This window comes from Aythya marila, assembly GCF_965140915.1.
Source record: "Aythya marila genome assembly, chromosome: 7".
Lineage (NCBI taxonomy): Eukaryota > Metazoa > Chordata > Aves > Anseriformes > Anatidae > Aythya > Aythya marila.
The window spans coordinates 28,378,379-28,396,245 of record NC_139048.1 but is presented as its reverse complement, the minus strand read 5'-3'; the positions used below and the strand labels follow the sequence as shown (position 1 = coordinate 28,396,245).

The following is a 17,867-nucleotide window of genomic DNA, read 5'->3' as shown; positions in this document are numbered from 1 at the left end:
TGTCTTTGTTTTGGACACTGACGGATTTTTCTGGATCATCAGAATTCTTTTTCCAAAAGTCTAGTAAGGCAAGACCTGTATTTTTAAATGCTGCTCACTGTAGTATCTGGCCACCTACAGTTACTGGGTGTGCCTTTAATTGTCTGCTTTTTAAAAGAGTCTGCAAAGGCGATAGGTTTGAAATTACATTTCCTCTTTTGTTTTGCTATATGGGATGGTGTGCAGGCTAAGCACTTGCCTAACAATCTGTGTGTATGATGCATGTGAACTGTAATGAATGTGAGAGCGCTGAGGTGCCATCTCTAGAGTGGAGCACACAATACAGATCCTATCTGAAACAAGCATGCAAACTGCAGCTGGGCTGTGGAGAGGCCATCACAGTGGGCAAACCAGTGTTTCCCACAATATATGCACATGTGGCTGTTCGGCATCCCTGAGTGAATTGGTTCTCAATTGGTTACTCTGTAGAAACAGTTTATCTGGGCAGGCATCTTGACACTAGCAATTGCTTACCATTAAAGGGTGTTTGGGGCTACAGCAAAGGAAAAGTCAGTAGGTTTTTGTTATCCATATGCCCCCATAGCTGGCTTCGCGTACGAAGTTCTTGATGCAGAAGAACCACATAATGGGACAACTGAAAATCAAGACCATGTCAACAACACAACCGCTGCCACTCTGCTGAGTGAAGAATTAAAAACAGCAGGCAGGGTGGGAACTGTGCAGCCTCCTTGTCATATAGCATACTATCATTAAGGCTCCTTTTGCACTGCTCTTGGGAGACATCCCTTGAAGACAGACAGACGAATTGTTACTTTGGTAATTCGCCCTAATGACGAGGAGCTTGGAAATGCAATGCAAATCATGGCCTTTAGCAGACTTATCAGCGAGCAAAGAAGCTCGTTGCAGGAGTTATAATGTATTTCGATCTAACTAACCGGGCTTATTCCTTTAGAGACACAGGAAATGGAGGAAAGCGAACAATTCTGGTCTTTGCAGCGGCACTCTCATCCCTCGCAGCGTCACTGGAGCGTCAAATTTCCCAGCGCCATTTTCCCACAGAGCCAGAAGGCCCGTTCGAGCCGTTCACTTCTCCACACGCAGCTGCTCGCCGCCCGCCCGCCCTCGCACGCAGGCCCCCCTCAACTAGCCTCAAGCACAAGCTACCGTGCTCGTCCCCCGCACCGCCTCCTCCGCGGGTCCGGCCGGGAGCTCCCTCCTGCAGCCGGCGGCCGCTCCTAGCGCGGAGGGGGCGGCGGGGCCCGTGGCGCAGCGCCCAGCCGGCTGAGGCGGCGTTGGGCCGCGGCCCACGCTGCCGCCCGAGGAGGGGCTCCAGGGAAGGAAAAGCAGGCCCGGCCGGTTCCTCCCGGCCAACGTTATCCCGGGGAGCCCGTGGGGAGGGACGGGGCGGAGGAGGAGGAGGAGGAGGAGGAGGAGGAGGAGGAGGAGGAGGAGGAGCGGGGTGGCCGCCGCTCTGAGGGGCCCCAACGGCCGCCGCCGCCCAACGGCTGCCCCGCGCGCTGAGGCGGGAGGTGGGGGTGGGGCGAGGTGGGGGTGAGGCTCGCGCCCGGCGCCCCTCAGCCGCCGCCTGAGGGCGGGGGCGGCGCGAGGCGGCCGTTGGCCGTCGGGCTGCGCGCGCCCCCGCCGCCCCTCTCCCTCCCTCGCGCCGTGCACGCGGCCGGCCGCGGCCCCGCCCCGCGCCGGGAGCGCCCGCCCGGCACCGAGCCTGCGCCGAGCCCGCCCCGCCCCGCCCCGCCCCGCTCCCCCCTCCCCTCCCCTCCCCTCCCCTCCCCTCCGGCCCGGCCCGGCCCGGCCCGACCCGTCCCGACGCGCGGCCGCCGCTGCGCACCCGTCTCGGCGGAGCCGCGGGGCCCCGGCGCGGCCTGCGGGGCAGCGCCAACCTCCGCCCGCAGCCCGCCCGCGGAGGATGAGGAGCCCGCAGCGACGGTGAGTGCGGGGCCGCGGCTGCCGCCGGAGCGCCCCGTCCCGTCCCGTCCCGTCCCCGTCCCGTCCCCGTCCCGGTGCCTTGGCGCCGCCGATCGGCCGCTCCCGCCCCGCCGCGGCGCTGGGGGCGCTGCCCGTGGCCCGGGACAGCTCCTGCGGGGGCCTGGGGGCCGCCCGAGGGCCTCCATCGCCTTCCCCTCGTTCCCCCGTGCCGCCGGGCCCTGCCCGCCCGCCGAGCCCCGAGCCCGATGTGGGGCCGGGCACCGCGCCTCGGGAGGCTGAGGCGCTGCCATGGCGCCTCCCTCCCTCCCTCCTTTCCTCCTTCCCTCGCAGTTTCGCCTTGGCTCGGCAGCGCGGGGGGTCGCGGCGGGCCCAGGCCGCGGTCGCTGTGGGTCCGTGGGGCCCTCGTCCCTGCGGGCCGGGCTCCCCGCGCCCCCCGACGGGCCCGGGTTGCTGGCAGCCCGTCCCCGGCCGCGCTCTGTGGCTCTTCGGGGCCTGCTGGCCCTAGGAAGGGAAGGGCTCGTTGGGTGGCTTGTGGCGGAGCCTCGTCCTCAAATACAAACCTGCGTGAAGCCATCGCACGTTGAAATGCTTCGTTTTCGTCTCTATCCGCTGGAACCCCCGTGTCGTGGCATTTGTAGCAGCCTGATCGAGTTCTCGTTGACAGCAGGTGTCGGCGGGAGGCAGGGTGTTGTTGCTGTCTGTCTGGTGCTTCCTTAGGGATGGCTGGTTTGTGGTGTCGCTGCGCCTGGGTTTTTTGGGTGCGAAGGGACGCGTGCGCCCCGGTGGGCTTTGGATGGGAGGTTTTGTGGAGGACCTTCTCGTGCAGCCATGAGTTTCAGCTGCCAGGTTTTCACGTGTCCCATTGGCGGCTCTCTTCCAGGGACAGTGAGTTTATGTGGCCGGACCTGAGTCTTAACCTCTGAAATCGTGAAGTTGTTTAGTTTGGAAGGGACCCCTAGTTGTTACTGGGTGCAGCCCCTGCACAAAGCAGAGAGGGCAGCTGTTGGTAAATGGCTAGCAAGGAACACCCCGCAGCTTGGAATTCACTGATCAAGTAGAGCTTCCTAAAGCCAACATGTGGGATCCATCTCCCAGTGGGTTTGATGGTGCGGTGCTCATCAAGACCCTTGCAGTGAGAACTTAATGCTTTGTTAGGAGAATTACAAATACATAATGTACCGTAAGCAATAAATGTACTTTTTCTGGGTGCCAGCGTTCAGGAATGAAGGGTCTAAAGCCGATGTAACCAAAGTCAATAACCGTATTCTGTGTAGTAGTTGGCATGCTTATTGAACTACTACAAGTTAGGGCCAGCCAAATTTTGATCCCATTTGGGATTGACTGTGGTGCTTTCTCAGAAGTGCAGTGCACCAAGTCTGCTAACTTCTTTTAAAATGGACATTTGCTGTAGATGAGTATTGCTGTGGTGTGAAATGCCATGGAGGGTTGCGCTGCGAAGAGAAAAGTGCTCTGAGGAACCAGTGCACGGTTCTGTCTGCTTCCTGCAGTCCTGAAACGCAAGCAGTTGATGGATGGCTTGATGTTTTTTTTTTCTTGGTTTAAAATTAGGAATGGCGGTCATGTTGTATTTGTTCTCTAAGAAGAAGTATAGAGATCACATGGCTGCGTGATGTATTAAAAAAAAAAAAAAAAAAAAAGCAGGGAAGGGCTTGCTTGAATATTCCCTAACTTAAAATTTTATGAAAAACCAATGCAGAATATATTTATATCTTAAAAGAATAAATTGCATTGAAAATAATGGTATTAACTCTGAATTAATGGAATCTCTCTTGAATTGTGCATCAGTCAATATAACTAAGAACTTCTGCAGCTTTCCAGAGCAGTGTCAGGCACAAATATGTCATGGGTACAGTTAAGGGTTTGAATACATCCCCTTCATTGAAGGGATCAAAGAACGGGTGATCCTGGTGCTTGCACTGGTTTTGGTATAGCCAGACTTTCAAAAGGACCAAACTCATCTTCTCCAAAGTCCTTAAAAACGAAAAAGGAAAAAAACAAGCTCTTTGTTTCCTTGTGGCTGGTAACTTCTCTCATGAGGACAGCGCCTTGTTCCAATGGCAGGTAAATGTCTGACATGTGGAGCTCTGTAACTTCTTCAGTCAACTGGGTGGATAAATGAGACGAGGCAGGATGTGACAGAGTGTATTAACACATGGGGACCTCTCTCCTGTGTTTGGCAAGCATCAGCTCAAGCCTTGTCTGTCTGGGTGTTTGGGAAAGCTTCTGGTATTTCTTGGTTCCCCAGTTTGTTTGTGTCTTGTGTAAAAGAGCATGTCTTCAGTGCCTGGGTTTTGCTTCACGTACCTTAATAGTTTCTGTCAATAAATCATGGAAGGGTCGTGGTAATTTGAAGATGGATCACTTCAGAGCTGTTACATGGACTCTAAGCGTTGATGGAGTGCTTAGAGCCTTGTTTCACTCATTAACATTCCCGAAATTCAGGGTTTGGGGGTGCGGAGACTGTGTGTGCTTAAATTGGACAGCAAACTTGCCTCTAGCTTATGATTTAGTGTTTTTTTTCTTTCTTGAACAAGATCTGCAAAATCTTCTGCAGTTGCTTTACCAAACTCTTGCTGATTATCCCTAGTCATGATGATGTCATGGAGTTTCTATGCCTTCTAAAACAGTTAGCACTTTAAAGGGAAAGCAGGGAATTTCTTCTCTCTTTCTTGTAACACTTAAAAATCGCAGCAAGGTCTGTAGAGTGGTTGATTTTCTCAGATGGCTTTATTTATTCAAAAACTGTTTAAAAACAAACGCAAAATTTAGCCTGCTATATTGTATCCTAAAAAAATTATATGGAGATTGTAGTAGGTGATCCTTGAAATAGGGCAAAAAATTGAAGCAGTCACCTCATTTATCTTAATTGGAGAGCAAACATCATGTTTGCATTCTTAATATTCTTAATGATATGCACCCAGTAGCCATTTTGTGAGGGGCTCAGTGCAGAGATGTATGCTCAGTCCTTTGCACTCTGCGTATTTATTTTGTGCCGCCACCCCCCACAAGCGATTTTCACCCTGGTCTTCAATATTGAGAATTTAGTTCTGTAGGGAGGGTGAATTTCAGGTTCCTTTGGTTTCTCTGAGAGACGGTGTCCCGATCCGTGAGGCAGTGGGGTGCAACCTCTGGAGGATCTGACGACGGGGGAGCAACTACTGTTGTAGTAGTTGGGGTGGATTGAGAGGGTGGAAGACTTCATTCGTGTTATGGTAGAGATAAGATGTGTTAGTTTCTGTTTGTGACACCGTTGTTTCAGCTGTATGAGGATGCTGTGGACGATATGATCATTATCTGTTAGATTTATATATTATCTGTCAGATTACTCCTCGCCTTTTTCTGTCATGTAGTGTCATGTAGTTGCCCTCCTATTTCATTTGAGTCGCGTGCGTTTCACTCAGCTGGGCTGTTACATGATGGTCTGTTAAATAAAAACAAGTATTAAAGCAGGAAAATCAGTTCTAGTTTGTGATTGCGTTAAAATGCATAGGTTGTGTAAGTAAAAGCAGAAGCAACACCCAAGCCTTAGTTAAGGTCCAGTGTGTTCTGCCTCAGAGTTTCTCCCTATGGGATGTGTTGCAGTGAAATGGGCTGGCTTGATGGAGCGCTTCCTGTGAGCTCATCGCTGGGATTGCATGCACTGAACTTATCAGTCTTTGTGTTCGCTGGGGGAAACGGCGTCCTGAATAGCGTGAGGGGTATGTGCATTATTTAAATACTTTAAAAGGTTCTGATACGATAAAATCTGTGAAGTAATAGTTGGTGGGGTGTGGTACCTGCAGCGTGCGGTTCAGTGCTCTGATACTTCTTTCTGCCCCAAATGGAATTTCCCAAAATAGAGATGAAAATGTGGTAGCTTTAAATGTGAGTTTTATTATGTGGTAGGTTGGCTGTACATTAAAAGGGGGAAAAGTCAGTAGTATTAATGCAGATCAACAGTATCGTGGCTTAATTTCTACGATACCTTATAACAGCAGCAACTTTTTTTTACAGAAGCTTGAAATCACATTTTCTCCATGTTTCTTCAGATAATTGTTTTTGGTGGCTTCAGTCAACTTCCTTAGCATAAAATGTGGAAGGAGCTAGCAATTCTTTGGCCATATTCCCTCAGTTCACCATGGTACAGGAGAGAAAAGAAGGGTCAATCTTCCTGAGTTTTGGCTGATACAAATACAAGCAGATGTAGCAGGCATAAGTTGGGAATATATCAAAGGAAGTCTCAGAAGTCCAGAATACAGACCTGGTTTGTGGAAACTATTTCCTTTTCACTGTTGCAGCCATTAAAATTTTCTGTATTTGCTTTTCCTGAAGTCTCTTGCCTTTACAGTGTTAATTATTAACCACTTTTTCTTGATTTGAGGGGGGAAAAAAAAAACACGTTCATGCGCCTTCACACCTCCCGTGTAAGAGCCTGATCCCAAACTTCCAAACTTGACTGGAAATCAGTGGCAAATCGTTCTTGTGAACTTAAAATCACAATGAAAATTGATAGGTTTTGGGGCCATGTCTGTCACATTTTCCAAGCTGAACCAGTGATCCTATTAGTGATAATTTCTCTTTAAAACTCTTATTGTGTACCCAAATTTAAGCATGACTGTATCGAGGTATCATTGATGCCTTGGTCTTCTGCTTTGGTTAGCTGAATGAAATTGTTTTTTGAACCGTGTTGACTCCATTTCCATATCTTGGTGCAACTTTTGCATGAATCAGATCTTCACTGAAGTAATTGAAGTTGACAGCCACTGGTATTGGTTTATGCGGATCTTAATGTTTTGTAACACTGTTTTGGTACGTGGTGAGTTACTTTTTTTTTTTTTTTAATTACAATTATAGTTTGTTTAATACTGTTTTTAGAAAGAATGAGGAATTGGAATGCTTTCCTACCGAAAAGTTAGGGCAGAGGACTATGGCGAAGTGCAGGAACATTCCCATATAGCTGATATTCTTTAGTTTCCTGCTCTTAAAATTTCATGGAAGGAATGCAGTGAGAGAGACTTGCCAATTTGGGTTGAACCAGGAACTGTGAAATAAAAGCCGACCCAGACAGGACAGTTTTTATTCAAACCCGAGCCTCCGTTGAACTGTCTGTTTTTGTTCCGCCCCTGGCCCTGCTTCACTCCCCCACCTCTCTTCAAATTCACAAGTTTTTAAATGCAGAGATGTTTCTAATTTAGAAAATTATTTTGGCGTAATGAACTAAAACAGAAAGGAGGGGACTAAACTGAGGGAGGTCAAAAAACAGATGGAAATAGAAAATCTGAAAACATCTAGTAAAAAAAAAAAAATCACTCTTGAAATAATGTAATCTAAATGCTGAAATTACACATCTGCTCGGCAGCTGTGCATTCCTCAGGCAGGGGTTCTGCTGCAGAAATGGCATTGGTAAACTTTTTCTCAGAGTTTCAGATGCCGTTGTATAATATTTATGCCGCTTCGGAATAGTTCAGGTGATGGTCTTAGAAATCTATGGAGGGGGGAACAGAGGTGGAGGGACGAGGTGGTGAAGCGGTGTGAGAATGCCCTTTGTCAGCAAGCATCTGTAGTGTTCAGCCTGTTCGCTGCACCAAGGTCTGTGACTTCCTTTCTCAGTGGTTCTTTGTGGGTATCTTTTAATCTGCTGGCTTGTAATTTCAAAGGTGAGTTGGTCACAGAAAAAATAACCAAATAAAAACACACGGAATGACAGTGCACTAGCAAAAGAAGAATGGTATAGATAAAGAAACCAGTCTCAAGTGTTTTGCTCCCAGCAATGGCCAGCATTAGCACTCCGGAGGAAAGCATGAGACAGTCTGCAGCAGGCAGCTGTGGAATTACACCACTCTGTGGCAGCTTCTCCCTAAATCCCAATAACCCGAAGCTACTGGAGACATTAAGTATGTTTATGTATCCACAGCATGTTTCTATACACTATCTTAGTATTCTGAAGAGTTCTGGTTTTAATTGAAAATGTCTTCACGAGCTATTAAGATATAAAAGTGTGTAATTTTACATCTTCCTTGGCGCTGCTTTTTTCTTCCTACTGTTCTGATAGCATTGGTTTTAATCAGTTGCTTGTTGATACTGAAATTTACTTATATGAGAATAGGCCTATGAGCACAGGTTGTAGAAACAGCGATTTACTCAGCGTAAGAGCCTGTGATGGCCTTTTGTTCTGTAAAAAAGGTTACAACCAAGATAATTTTGCTTCAAAGAATTTGGGCCCAAATTTTAAATATTGAGTTTATGTAGCGTACTACTAAAGGTATTTTTTTTTTTTCAGAAATTGAGAAAAGAAGCTCTGAGTGAACTGCAAATACAGGTGACAGTCTCCAGAGGATCTGAAAGAGCAGAAACAGGGCTTGGGGCAGGAGGGCTCGGGCAGAAGGAGACAAGACAGTGGGACAGCGAGGAAGGTTGGATGGATTTGAACTCTGCAACACAGGAGGGGGTGGGGTGGGCACTGTGTGCTTCCTTCCCCCTGAGAACTGCTCATGGTTCTCCATTTAGTACTGCATCGCACCTCTTTCCTTCTGTCTGTGCTTTTCCTCCCAGGAAGTAGTTTGCTTTCCACTGTTGTCATTTTTTGTTTCTCGCTCCAGCATCTCTGACCTCAGCACAGTGTGATAGGAGGTTTCCACTGCTGAAGTTTTGTCAGGATGCCGGTTCCCTCCACGCGTTTTACTGCTTGTATTTGCGTATTTTGATTTGACTCCACGTGCCACGTACTGTGGGATATACTGGGAACAAACAGGAGAAATCAGAGGCCACTGTCCCACTGAGATCCTGCGGTGGTACAGGCTGGGGACTGGCCTAACAGAAGGGCCCTGGGGTCCCTGTGGACAAGTGGACCATACGCCAGCAAGGTGTGTGTGCAGCAATGTAGGTGAGTGGTGTACTGGGCTGCGCTGGGAAGTGTTGCCAGCAGGTCGAGGAGCGTCGTTGTTCCTTTGTCTCGGCACTGGGAAGACCTATCTGTGTTCCCCGTACACGACAGACGGTGGCTAGTGAAGGGCCCTGGTGGTGCTAAGGGACTGGAGGACCTGTGTGTGAGGCAGGGCTGAGAGAGCTGGAATAGCTCAGCCTGGAGAAGAGTGCTCAGGGGTGTCCTACCAGCCTGTGTCAATACCTGAGGGGAGAGCAGAGCGTAAAGGAGATAGCCCCGGAGTCTTCTCGGTGGTGGTCAGTGGCAGGGCACAAAGTACAATAAAGGAAATTCCATTTAAGCATCAGAAACACTTCTGTGCTTATTCTTTAAAGCCTGTGAGGTTGCTCAAATAATGGCTCAGGTTGGCGGGGGGGCTGAGGAGTTTTCCATCTTAGGGATACCCAGAACGTGACCAAACATGCCTCTGGGCAGTGTGGGGCAGCTCACCCCGCTGTGAGCACTGGGCAATCTCCAGGGGTTGCTTTCCACCATTCTGTGTCTCTGTAAATCTGGCTTCAGTTGGTAGAAACCTCTTTTTTGCTGAAACCTCTTTCAGCCTAGACAAATCTGGGTATTCCCTAGGTATTCATTCCTCCTTAAACCCTTGGCTTTTCATTACCTCTCCTTCTGAATTTCTCAGAATATTATCTTTCAGTTTAGCCTTTCATTCTTAATTTTTTCAGGCCTGCTGCCATGTCAGTTGCAATTTCTGTTGGTTAGTTTCAAGTTGGATGAGTAAGGGAGCTGTGTCTCTGAAATATTTTGGCTGTTGTATGGAGTGAACGGATCCTCTACCTCCTCCATCTACCGTGCCATTAACCTGGGCTAGCATTTGTCGTACCCCTCTAAGTTAATTCAGGCCGCTAGTACAGCAGACGACCAACCCAGCCAGAGGGAGAATCAGCGTGTTACTTCTGGATTAGCAAGTTAAAATGACTTGTGGAAAGACGTGATGAACCAGAGCTGGTGCAAAAGGAGGCAGGGTGTCTGCGCTTTTGCGAGAGGGAAGGAAGGGAGAGAAGGGAGCTCTTAAATCTACCTGGTTGTTTGCAGAGCTGTGCCTGAATGTATTCAAGAGAATTCATCTAACAAGCATTATGTGATCTTCCTGAGGGAAGGAAGCTTCCAAGTTTTAAGTAACTCTACCAACTGCATTTCAGACAGGACTTGAGGGGAAGGCACTGTTCTCGCTCGGTTACTCTTCTGAACTAACTGGAAACTCGCTGTCCTCCATACTGGCTTTGCCACTTGCTCTGGCTTTGAAAATAGTTGAGCTGCTAGCATAACTTTTCTTTTTTTTCCCCCTCTGTCTGCAGAGTCACCAGGATTCAGAATTTTTCTCGATCTTTAGTATTCTGGCTAATGGTAAATAATTTTCACCCCTGTCTGTTTTTGTTGGTTTGTTTGGTCATTTTTTTTCCTTGTTTTTATGAGTCTGCTAACGAACTTCTGTCTGCTGCAAAGCATTAACCAAGTGTTGGAATGCGTAATTTGTCACACAAATTACCAGGGTCAAGAGTTTTAAGGGGAATCACTATGAATTTGCTTTCTGCTCACATGACTATTTTAAATCTGTGTTCTCTGAGAGAGAAAGTGAAGGTGGCAGACGTGATGGTAATACTGAGTATTATAGGCATGAGATATTCAGAACTAGGCCAACTGGTATAATGAACTATGATGTGTATATGCAAGTATTTGCACACACATATGCACAGACTGGGGAGCAGGCATGCAACTTGTATAAGCAGAGGTCATACCTTTCTTGTTAGACTTTCAAGGAACAACAGGTATTTGGTTAGCAGTATCCAGTTCATGAAGTCGTCTTGAAGTTAGGAAATATTTATGTCCACTGAAAAGAACAAAAGGCCAAAAAGCCCCCCCACCCAAAAAAGGAAAAAAGGTAGGGGGATAATTCTATCATGTGTCAATAATGGATACAAAAGAAATGAGGGGAAAAAGTAAGAAATTTGCAGTTATTTGTACAGTGGAAAGGTACTAACAGCTTCTTGGGAAGCAAGTGGCAGGGCCTGTTCCATTTTGTGTGTTCAGGAATGATTTGGAAAGGGGAGTGGACAGTGATGAAACTTGTAGAGGATACAGGGCTCGTAGACTTGCTGTAGCACTACTGAATGTCTGGAAGACAAAATACTACACTAAGTGCAATGGGATTTAATTCTGATGGGGAGAAACAGACTCAAAAGTAGGTATTAACATTCTGGGAGATCTTGGGTAGTTTTCTGAACAGCTCTTCATTGTGAAGATCTAACTTTAGATTGTAACTACCTGCTTACAGTTATTAAAAAGTCTTAAAAGTCTTAATTATTATTATTATTATTCTCTTCCATCCTCTTCTTTGTCTTTATGCTGTCAGTTTTGCATCAGAGCTAGTAATTGTGGCCAGGTGGAAGGTCAGATTTGCTTGCTGATCTGACTGAAAACTAACCCCTACAAAAAAGGCCTGGATTTTCAGCCCCTCCAGCTCGCCATGAGACCAGATGTGAAGTAATGCGAGAGGAGGGGCAGCACTTCCCTTCTTGCAATCAGCACAGTCTCAAATAAGCTTAAGCCAATTTTGAAGCAGCATTCTATGGAGTCATTATACGTGTTTTTTTAAAAATGTGATTATGCAGCTGTGCACATTGATTATACATAAACATGCGTATTATATAACTCTGGTAACACAATTTCAACAATCCCATTAAAAGTAGAAGGTTGGGGTTTTTGTTATTCTTTTTTTCTCTTCTCCCAGCAGTACTAATGGGATGCAATACTAAATAGACATGGGCTTCTTGAGTCGGGAAAAGGAAAAACAACTGAGAGGGAAATGTGAAGGTAATCTATCAAACCTTAAATGATGTTAAGAAATTGATAGGGAATAATTTTCACCACTTTTTTTTCTTTTCCACAACATAAGGAAAGACATGCTACAAGCACAACAAAAGGTGGAGTTCCTTGCCCCTCTCACAGCGATACTGTTGTTGAAGAGTGAATGGAGGAATGTGTGGCTTGGGCCAAAAGCATCGCAGGAGTTCAGGATGACACAGATGTGTTGAAGGAGGTGCCCATTAATGGCAATAGTGTGGTGACTTGTAACGTGGGTTAGGGACTGCGTGGGCTTCTGGGGGGGGCAAGGGAAGGTGCTGTTCCTCCCTTCTTTCCCGACAGGTCTGGTTACAGGCAATGTCCCAAGCAGAGGACTCAGCCAGACATCTGGTACAATCACTATGCTAATCCTTAGGCCTTTTATCACGCTCACACGCACACCCAGGCACATCAGCTTCTCTGCTGTGTATTCAGAAGTGTCTTTAACACCTCCTTTTTGTTACATTGCGCTGGCGTCTAGCTGCCTTCATTGACACATTCATTGGGTTTGGTTTAATGATATTGCCATCAAACGTGAAGTAACATGTTTTTGCTGTCTAACTTGTCTTGAAGATTTTCTGTTCAGGTATTTTATTTTGCTTAGTGTGGAAAGACTGATGATACAGTTTCCTGAGGACTGCAGCTTTACAGCCAGATAGGCTTCCATTGATGTCTGCCATGAAAATCTGCTAGACGAATAACTAACTAGCAGACTGAGGGTGGGTTTATGTTACAGATAAGCAAGCCCAGCAGCGAGGTGTGCTAGAAAGGCCAGTTCTGCGCTCATTACCACCACCCATGCGGCTCCTCACCTTTCCCTTTTCAGCAGCACTGTCATGCCGCAGGAAGTCAAACTACTGCCTGAAAGCTTTTTTCTTCTTCTATTTTTTTTTTATTTCTTTCCCCATTGGCTTCGCTTTTTGCCAGTCCAGCATGGTAAAGCTGAGGGCGGACCGAGCACCGTGTTGGCCTAGGGAATGCCCCTTGCAGCTGCAGCGTGCCGGCAGCAGAGCTCAGTGGGAGTGTTAGCCATTTGGGAACGCTGCTTTTCATTGCCTGGAACAATAGTCTGCCCGTGTAACTTCTTAGTGTACAGTGAGCACGTTCTCCCTTCACCCCCTAGGCAAAAATGGGATGAGTAGAAACTGTGTCTTCCTGTCCCCACATTCATCTTTGTTCTTTTCCTTCTGCAGTGCTGTCCTTTGCTTCAGTTTTGTTAAGTGTTTCTGTATCTGATGTAGTATGTAAGATTTTTGGATTTTGGCAAATCTCTGGTCCTGAAACTTTAAAAGACAAGCTGCACGTATCAGCAAGCTTGAAGGTTAGGTGTTTGGTAATATTATGGAGTGGATGTGTCACTGTTTTGATTTCAAAGGACTCAATCTGTGTTCGTGTCCCCAGAGATGAAGGATATCAGAAGTGTTTGGTAAGCTTGTAATGCCTGATGAGGGGAAGTCAATATGCACATGCAGTCCAGCCAGCGAGACATTGTTCGGCACCAGGAGATGTGGGAAGGAGACTGGTAGATAGCTGTGGTTAGAGGAATATGCATGTCGGTAGAAAAGTGGCTGCACTGCAAAGGATGGTGAGAGTGAAATCCTACAGGATATGGGGGGACAGCTGGAGCAATTGCATTGGGAAAATATGCATACCAAAAGAAAGCATACATCTGTAGGAAACCAGGCCTTCCTAGGTCTGTTGCCTGCTGTGCAATTTGTTTGATGGGTGGTGACTTTTTTTTTCTTCCTGAATGGAGAGAAAACTTGAAATGAAAAGAGTAGGAGAGATGTAAGAACCAAGAAATACCATGGTAATTGGCTTCGTGGCCAGGGCAGGAGTTGTCACTTCAACTAAGTTCTTTTGTTCTGTTTTCTTCGGGTAACTCAAGCTTCAGAAGAACAGAGAAAACAATAGAATCTTTATGGAGCAGCGTATATTCTGTTCCCAGATCCAAGCAATTTTACATAGTCAAAAGGAGCTTGAAAGGGCATAAATCTAGTAAGTGAAATGCGGATGGTCTTTTCTGTGTATTATACAGAGCTGGCTCATAGCTATGAATGGGGAAATACAGTTGAGAGCTAAATACAGTATACTTAAATGTATTTTCCAAAGAACTGCTGCACTTGAAGCAGAAGACCCACTTTTTGACAGTGGACATGATGGAAATAAATGCCATCTTCCCAGTGCAGTTGCTGTGAGAGAATAATCTAAAAATAGCATTGAAATGTGCAACAAGGTCCAAGGAGTACCGGTGTTTATACATTAGTATGTATGCAGTCCACACTCCTCCACCTACCAAACCCATTATATTATCCTAGAAAACAGGTTTTGTATAAACTGCCTGTTACAGGGTCACTTATTCCTAAATATGTTGGATTTGCTGAATGCTTTTGCACTGCATTTTCTTTCCAGTGGGAAGCATTAATTATTGTCCAGAGCATGCAGCTTTGGGAGGTATACCAGGAAATAGTTTATCCTCGTGAAAACTAATTTCCCAATTGCTATTGTTTTTGTTTATTTTAATTTGCAGAGTGCAAGTTTCTAAAAACATATTTTAATTATAACTTTTTTTTTAATATATTTAGTTGCATGTTGCAGAAGACTTTCTTCGTTTTTGAAAGCAGTAACATAGGCATAACTTCATTTGGTTAGACTCACTTCAGTTATAACACACTAGGACTACTTAGGCACAGTTACATTACAGATTGGTGTCTAAAGTGGCCCTTATTAAAGCTGTGAATGAAGTTCACAATTGCATTTCTCTCATGAAGTACATTTGGAAGGATGGTTGGTTTAGAAGGGCTTTTGTCAGGCTCGGTATACACCTAACCTTAGCACAATGAAAAGAAGTTAGAGGATGTTTTCCATTTCAGTACTGCTTTTTAACAGTAATTATTGTGCAACCATTTAACTGTAATTTATTTTGTCTCTTTTCTGCTGATAATCACCATTCCGCTATGTATTTTTCTTTGATACATGGTCTGTAGCTTTCAAAGAAGGTTGTGATTGTGAAACCACAAAATTTGTTACAAGTTGGTATGTTTCCTGACATTACTTGTCATTTATTACAATAATTTCCATGCAACTGTTTTGACCAAAAAAAAAAAAAAAAGGGAACTGTGTGAGATACACAGATCAAATAACAACCTAAAATAGTGGATTCATTTTAGACCTAACAGTCTGGGGAAGAAAGCAGAACTCCAATCTTTCATAATTGTTCTCCCTTTTCAATATGTTCTGGGAGCTTAGCGTTTTGGAGTGTTTTTTTTTGGTTATCTGTTCAGTTTTGTTTTTTTCCACTCCAGTGACTGGCTGTAATCTTTGCTGGAATGAAATCTGTGTTGAAGTGAAGTACTGAAGGCATTTGTGAGTGTCCTTATAAAACTTCAGAGTCATATTTTCCAACTGCTCTCTTGGAAAGCAGTGCACCAGCAGAGAATATCTTCAATAAAATATGTGGACATGTTTTATTTTAGGGTGGTGGGTTGTGTTGAAGACTTCAGGATGACTGTATTTTCAGTGTCCTCTTTATATATAGTGCCCTCTCTCTCTCTCTCTCTCTCTCTCTCTCTCTTTATATATGTATATGTATATAGTGCTTGTGTGCAGTATACCATTAAAAGGTCCTGGGGACCAGAACGCAACCTATGGGAGAGGAGAGTTGACATGTAAAGAAAAGGAGAGAGGGAGGCACAACTGCAGAGAAGATGCTGAGGATGGAACTGTTATGTCAGCCGTCTGGAGAAGACTCAACACTCCCAATGTTGTGCAAGCATTTAATATCTGTAGGGTAATCATGTTATGGTGGTTTGAACTTCAATTTTAATGTGTAAACATACTTGCTTTTCCACTCCTGACCACCAATTTGAATACATTTTATTCCAAACGAGTAAGCATTATTAAATATATTTTAAAAGAAAAATAACTGATTGTTTACTTTAGAATATTTGGGGAATTTCCTGTTACCTTGAGTTTAATACAGAAACATGATGTAAAACAGAAAATACAGTTAGAAATCATGATCTTGCTTTGAACTTTAGATATCAGATCCCAAGTTGTAGATCAGAAGTAACTGTTTCTGAAATAAATTCAATAGATGAGTAACAGATAAGAGCTGTAATACCCTTTTGTTTGGGGGCTGGGGGGGGGGCGTAGGGAGTAAAGATTTAGAGTTTTGCATAATGGGAAAAATAGAAGGTGTTGCATGTAATGCATACAGGAAAACAACTGTTTTGCTTTCTGTAAAATAAGGTCTTGCAAATTTAAGTCAGCATTTGCAGTAAATGAAGATATTGTGTAGAAAGTGGTTATATTTTGTAAGTATCAGAGGCATCTGTGTAAGATTTTTATTCTGATTCATCACAAAAAAAAAAAAAAAAAAAAAAAAAACACTCTGAATTTACTTTGCCTAGAATGTAAGGGTAAAATAGTTTGCTCTTGGTGCTTCTGATACTTACAGTGGTTATTGGTTAAGGTCAAAAAATATCCATAGCGTTTTGTTGTGTGTTGTTTTGTTTTTTTGGGGGGGTGGAAGGTGTTAAATGTATTAGAATATAGATAAGGGTGATATTTATAAACATCCAGTCTACTGTAATTTCTCTTCCACGTCTTAGGCCTTCTGGAAGCCCCCATCATAGTGGTATTTGACCTCCCTTACTGCATTCTGGGGTTTTATCATTAAAGCACTGCTCCAGTTCAACATCTCCCTATTAGAAATTGTTTCCATTTTGTAGTTGGAACCAGAACCAGAAACTGAGAGTTAAGGATTGTGTATCTAAAGATCCTTCAGCTCTGAATTTCCATTGCTGACTTCTTACATATGTTTTAAAATCTAGGCCCAGAACTTGATGACAGTTACGAGTTTCTGGCAGCCTTTGTTGCTAGTGAGATGTGTTTTTACACGAACAAAGCGATTCTGCAGACACAGAATACACTGTCTAAAGGTCTTTTCCTGGAAGAGGAGCAGAAGAGTTGCCACCCTTACCAGCGTTTTACACAGTCCTGTTTAGTTAAGCCAACAAAAGCACAAACCACCTCCTATGAAAGTCATGTAAGAAGAAAGTCAGTGTGAGCTCCTTGTCCTACTGATGCCCTAAAGACGCAACTCTCCCAAGGTGCCTTGAGGGCTTTTTTTTTTTTTTTCCTGTTCACTGTTCCTGATAGAATAACATTTGGTAATGTGTTGAGTAAGTAAAATTACTACTGCTGGAAAATGTTTTTCAGTGTGTTTTTTTCCTCGCTCCGTACACTGTGCTGTTACTAGAATGATTGATTAGTTATTTTCTGCAAGTCTTTGTCTCTTATCTAGTAGGATAATGGCATCTTACTAATTTCAGTATGTTCAGAATGGTAAAAATCTTGGCTATTTTGTTTACAGGAAAATACTCTGACTTGCAGCTGCCTTTTTCATGCTACAGAAACGCTGTCTTAGAGAGAAAAGAGGGAAAGGGTTTGTCTGTAAGATCAGCTTTTGTGTTTTCTTGAGGCATAGCTTCGTTGTGGTTATTTCTGTGCATGTGGGTAGGTGAAAACTTAGACTTCGTGGTGTAGTTGCATTGTGGACTGTATGGATACAGTTTGAAAATGAAATGACTTGATAATGAAGTCCCTTTCATTTGGGGTTATGAAGCGGCATTGCTCTGGGGGGGGGGGTGGGTCCCGGTTTTGGTACACGAGGCTTTGCTAAGGTACAGCACTGGTCCTGGGGCTCTTGCTCCTGTTCCTGGGTGCAGTTTATATTCCCCAGGTCACCGACAGCAAGGGGCTTGGAGCCCAGCTGGGGCCGGAGGCAGCCTTAGGGAAGCAGTGGGGGCTGCCAGGAGCAGGCTGGCCTTGAGAGGCAATCACTGGGCACACCGGCTGCAGGCGCCAGAGCCAGACGTGCGGCAGGCCCGGTTCCTCCATTTTACTTCAGGAGAGGCACGTTTATTTAAAAAAAAAAAAAAAAAAAAAAAAAAAAAAAAAAAAAAAGCTCTTTCCCGTGGCGGCAGAGCAGGCCCGGCCACGGACATTTTGTGCGGGCGGCTGAGGCGCTCCCGCCGGGCCGGGCACGATCGCGTTACGGCCCCGCGCAGCGCCCGGCCCCCGCCCACGGCCCCCGCCCGGCGGCTGCGGCTGGGGCCCAGCCGGGGGAGGC

At 45.5% G+C, this 17,867-nt stretch overlaps 1 protein-coding gene across 2 annotated transcripts in view; it reads left to right on the top strand.

The window, feature by feature from the left end:
* Positions 1-1,779: 1,779 nt before the first annotated feature.
* Positions 1,780-17,867, top strand: part of BMPR1A (bone morphogenetic protein receptor type 1A) — an 81,799-nt gene continuing 65,711 nt past the window's right edge. For both annotated transcript variants that reach the window (XM_082764460.1, XM_082764459.1), the window contains exon 1: positions 1,780-1,944. The gene's annotated coding sequence lies outside the window, so the exon portion shown is untranslated. The remainder of the gene's footprint in view (positions 1,945-17,867) is intronic.